The following is a 6,000-nucleotide window of genomic DNA, read 5'->3' as shown; positions in this document are numbered from 1 at the left end:
CTACTTTATGAAGCAGTGCTCACAACAACAACTTAATCTATTAGAATTTAAAATGTATTCATGTGAAACTTTAAATACAATTAAGATAAGTAACATACAATACTTTGCAGTAATATTTGCAAGCCCCCTTTGCCAAATATGTTAATTTTCTAATGGCAGCACTCTGGCCATCATCATCTGTACAAGAGACAGATTACTAAATAAACGACTGGCCGATAGACTACTTACACGGTGAGAATAGTTGTCCTATTTCCATGTGTGGATGGACTAAGGAATCAGCAATAGTTCACTCAGAATGCATAATAATGTAGTGGTCTCACCATATAGTCTGTGAGCCAGGACTGATGCAAAGTCAATCCTGGCCAAGCAGCAGAAGTTAAGTGACAATGTGCCAACATTACTGGCCCATTTATGGATGCACTAAAGATGCAAGAGTATTCCTAATGTTACGGTTTATAATACAGGGCGCTTTAAGACATTTAGAGTATCACCACTTCTCCCAGAACCACTACACCACTGCTTACAGCTGTTGAAATACAACTGGACTTAACTATCAATTAACATGTATTAATCCTTGGCTTTCCTTATCTATTAGTTTATAATGAATAGAGCTTTGATGAGTTTGTCGCTTCACTGGGTACACAATATAACAAGTTATTCTGTATCCAATTCATATTAGTGAATAAAGAATTATCAATTTAGATAATGAGTACTGGATATAATAAGCTTTAAAACTCGTTTTGTGTGACAATGGCAAGTTTCAAATATATATTTTTATATATTTTCAGAGACCCTCCAAAATGTTTCTGTTGTGGCTTTCAGGGGGTCTGAGGGGTCCAGCTAGGGGTAAGACCCTCCAAAGACCCCCTGTACTTCACCCTGCTCTAAACTATCATTGTCTCCTATAGAGGGGACAGTGGGGGGGCAATAGTATTATTTTTTTAGTTCATTTTTAAATTTATAATTGAAAGGTTGCAGGCATATGGATGTATTAGAATATCCACCTGAACAACAAGGTGTTACATCTCCAATGATACAAAGTCATGGATGTGGTCATCACAGGTACTGAGTTATAAGCTGCTTATAACTGTCCTCTGATGTGGAACTAGTGGTGTAACTGTTTGACCATTGAGTAAAACTGACCTGAGAGTTTCCAGTGTACAGTGTGGACTCCCCAGTCCAGCAGAGAGCAGCTTCACTCCTGAATCCTGCAGATCATTGAAGCTCAGGTGCAGCTCTCTCAGACTAGAGGAGTTGGAGCTAAGAACTGAGGCCAGAGCTTCACAGCATCTCTCTGACAGATGACAGCCATTCAGCCTTCACACAAACAATAAACACAACATGTTAGGAACTGTGATTCATTTTTAATTTGAAATTTTTCTTAGTTTCTTAGTTTTATTAGTTTCACTAAATGTCCATACAGCAGATGTTTAAAATATGACTTACTTAGAGGTCAGATAACTAAAGATTTAAAATAACCCCTGAAAATTAATGAATTAATGAATGAATTTAATGAAATGTCACAGCAGCAGTAGCGCTACTCAAGAGCATGTGAAGAAATGCACTATTGTGGATGACCCAGAGAAGAAGATAAATCCTTATTTGAGTATATTATCCAATCAGCAGCTGGTTATTATTAGTAGGTATTAGATATAGGAGGAGGAGGAGGAGTAGGAGGAGGAGGAGGAGGAGGAGGATGAAGAGTTGGTTGGTGAGGAAAGAGATGTCGAGGCGCTGGCGGTAAAAAAAGAAAAAGACCCCCAACTCAATAAAAACATTAACAACTCACTTAAAGTAAGTCATCGTTAGCACCCTAACCACATTTGTTAGGGTGCCACCAAATTAAAAAGTTATTGGCACCAGTAGAAAATGTGTCTTGAGCCCTGAGAGGACATATTCTCCTTATTTATTTAGACCTGTTAACTTTCTGGAGGTAAATCTGTTCAATGTCCTCTGATGTAGAACTTGTGGTGTAACTGTTGGAGATATTGAGTAAAACTGACCTGAGAGTTTCCAGTGTACAGTGTGGACTACCCAGTCCAGTAGAGAGCAGCTTCACTCCTGAATCCTGCAGATCGTTGAAGCTCAGGTCAAGCTCTCTCAGACTAGACGAGTTGGAGCTGAGAACTGAGGCCAGAGCTTCACAGCCTCTCTCTGACAGATGAGAGTCTTTCGGCCTGCACACACAATAAACCCAACATGTTAAGAACTGTGTTTAAAATATCTTACATCTTTTACCGTTAACAGAAATGATGGACAGGTTGAAAACTTTAATTAGAGATGCTTTATTAATTAACTACATTCAATCCATAGATGTTATTATAATAATCGGTGTAACTTTTAACATAATTAAGTTAGTCTTCATCTTTATTAGAAAAGTATTTTTAGTTTAACTATTGTTTAAAACATTGGATATGTAAGGGATTATCACCGAGAGGCAGGGCAATAAACAGTTTGTCTCGGGCGGTAACCTTCAAAGAGCCGGGCATATCAAACTGTTTATTGCACTGCCTCACTTGAGGTGATTATCCCGTGTATTCTCCTTCTTGCTTGCCAACATAATAAAACAATTCACATACTTTAATAATTATGCTTTTTCTTATTCGTATTGCATGCTTATTAAATGTATACTCTGTTTGAGTTCATCTCCCCCAAAAAGTAGTCCCCTTTAATTGCGATAGATTTTGTACACCTCGAAGGGCATTATCCCGCATATACCCTGGTAAATTGCCAAAGAAAAGAAATAAGATCATTCATTTATATTTTCATGCATTTTACAATCCAAATATAAAGTTTTTCACATGCCATTATTTAGTATCCTTTGTAATGCCTGAGGGTTTGACTAAGACCTGGAACAATCAGTACCCTCCCCTAAGGTTCTTATGCAACGGAAACGTTCACTCCTCCAGTAAATAGGACGGACCTTAGACTGTTGGCAATGGGAGGTATTCTAGTCCGCTGAGCTATGAGCCTTTATACCACAGATACTCTTTTTTTATTATTTTTTATATCGAATATCTATTTGCTGAAATGTAAAGGGCCTGATACAGTTAACTTTTTTTTCTTTCACAACCATTTTTTTATTCAATTGTATCAAATCATGGTACTACTCCCAGAAGGTTAGAGACACACTCGTCACGGTCACGCGTAAGCTGCGAGGGGCTGAGTGGGAGTTATTGGAAACTGTGCAATATTAAATGAAACGGACCCCCCCTCTATAGGCGACCCGACATTACAGTATGTATTTTTGTGTGATACTGCACGTAGAGAAACGCAGGAGCTGTTGACAAAAGTCAACAAAAGATTTAAAGGGTAATGTTTTGTATGATAACGAGTTGAAACGTTCGTTTTGGAGCACAAAAAACGCATATAGACGCCTTATTCAGTTGGCTGTTTTTAGCCAATTCTATCAAAACGCTATAAACTTGGAACGATGGGGGCACTGGTTATGGTAAAAACTAAATCGCTATTTTACACCACTTAAAAGACTCAAAGTAGCCCGACACTACTTTCGTAGTATAATAAGGGTCTTAACATATAAAACGAGGCATTAAGAACTTTGTTCAGATTGTTTATTAAAAAGGACATTTTACACACACAATACCATCAGTAGATCACCCGTCAACGCCATTTTGTTTTTAAGACTCGATAAGTAGATCGGCTAACACAGAGCTTGCGTGTTGCTGACGGATGTCACAATCTCTGTGTTGGTCAATCTACCTATCGAGTCTTTAAACCGAAATGGCGTAGACGGGTGATCTACTGATGGTATTGTGTGTTTAAAATGTCCTTTTAATAAACAATCTGTACACTTTGTGTTAAAGGGACTCTTACCTTTGTTGCATTTTTACACTTTTTTTGGATAAGGTTAAATTGGTATTAATAAGGTAATAACACTCTAATATGCAAGACAGACCCACCAGGAGTAAAAACAAACAATTATTTTACTCTCATAATATTTAGTGAAAACTTCAACCAATACAATTCTTCGGACCAAATGACCTTATTGGCCGACAGACCTGTCTGTTTGCTGCATGGATATATAAGGTTTTCCGTCTGCTTCTTGTGGCGCATTCGGGCCCGCGTCATCAAGGCGCGTCCTCAACTAGAGGGTTTGTTTTGATTCCACGGCAGACAGTAGCGAGTAGCGACCGTAGCGACTGACGATGGCAGACCAAAGTGGTCCACGGCGTACTGAAACTGCACCATTCAGTCCGATTAGGGGACTCATCTCGGACTCAGACTCACAGAGTTACCCTCCTCTGGAGCCTCAGGAAGACCTCCAGACTGTTGGCCACCAACTGCACCATTCAGTCCGACAAGGGGACCCGATTCGGCCTCAGAAGCCAAGTGGTCCCGCTCCCCTGGATGATTCTCAGGACCTCCAGACCGTTGGCAACCAACCGCACCACTTAGTCCGATTAGGGGACCCGTTTCGGACTCAGACGCGAAGTTGTCCCGCTACTCTGGAGCTCCGGGAAGACCTCCAGACCGTTGGCACCCAACCGCACCACTCAGTCCGATTACGGGACCCATTTCGGACTCAGACGCGACGTTGTCCCGCTACTCTGGAGCTACAGGAAGACCTCCAGACCGTTGGCACCCAACCGCACCACTCAGTCCGATTACGGGACCCATTTCGGACTCAGACGCGACGTTGTCCCGCTACTCTGGAGCTACAGGAAGACCTCCAGACCGTTGGCACCCAACCGCACCACTCAGTCCGATTACGGGACCCATTTCGGACTCAGACGCGACGTTGTCCCGCTACTCTGGAGCTACAGGAAGACCTCCAGACCGTTGGCACCCAACCGCACCATTCAGTCCGATTAGGGGACCCATTTAGGCCTCAGACGCTACGTTGTCCCGCTACTCTGTTTGTAATGCTCATACACCTTTCTTATACTCAGTGGGACCACTGTCCTTCAACATGGGGCCTCAAAACGGTATCACACGAAGCCCATAAAATTACAGTGAGCCACCTGCTAAATTTCTTGTTTACTAGACCCCTGGTAGATATTATGACCCCTGGGAGTCTAAACATAACCCATGGGATTCTAAACATAACCCATGGGAGTCTAGAACTTTTGTACTGTAGCGACCCTGGGACAGTTAAATAGTTTGTGTGTTATGTGTTACATTATATTTCGTTGTCCGCTATGCCAGTTCTATGTGCATGTATTGTAATGTTCTTCTTGTCAATCAGCGTGGGGGCGAATCATTAGGTCAGCTGGGGGAGGGCCTTGGAAGAACAGGAGGGTGGGGGCCTGCACGCGAGTGAGACCGTGTTGGGGGTTGCCGGGGTAACCGGGGTTTGTTTTGTGTCGGTTTTCTGCCGTTGGTTAGAATGTTACGGGTTTCAGTGACCTGGTTTTGGTTCATTAAAACTACCTTCAACTACTAATGACTCGACATCATTATGTCACCGGCGAGGTCGTTACAGTACTCTAAAAAATAACGCTTAGTTTTGTACTCTAAAAAATAACGCTTAGGGGGTGGGGCATTGGAGGAAGGCGGGATGATTTGAATGTGCTGTAATTCTCAAATGCAACAAAGGTGAGAGTCCCTTTAAGACCTCTTAAGAAGATATGTTAAGACCCTTATTATACTACCAAAGAAGTGTCGTGCTTCTTTTAGCCTTTTAAGTTGTTTAAAATAGCGATTTAGTTTTTACCATAACCAGTGCCTCCATCGTTCCAAGTTTATAGTGTTTTGATAGAATTGGCTAGAAACGTGTGTGCGCTAGTGTTGGCTCGTTCGTTCGCGAACTGGTTCGAATGAACGAGTCTTTAGGACGAATGAACCGAACCAGTTCGTTTCTCTCGTTCTTGTTATTCACGGTGAATCGATTCACCGGAAACTCGACTAAGCTGGGAATCGTTTGTTCGTTCAGCCTGGTTTCCGGTAGCGGTAAATCTCATCATGGAATGCACGCCATTGCACGGTTCTCAGCTGAGTCAGTCAGACTCAGTGGAGTTAGTGCTACCGGAAACTCGACTG

This window comes from Gadus morhua, chromosome 4, assembly GCF_902167405.1.
Source record: "Gadus morhua chromosome 4, gadMor3.0, whole genome shotgun sequence".
Classification (NCBI taxonomy): domain Eukaryota; kingdom Metazoa; phylum Chordata; class Actinopteri; order Gadiformes; family Gadidae; genus Gadus; species Gadus morhua.
This window is presented reverse-complemented; position numbering follows the sequence as displayed.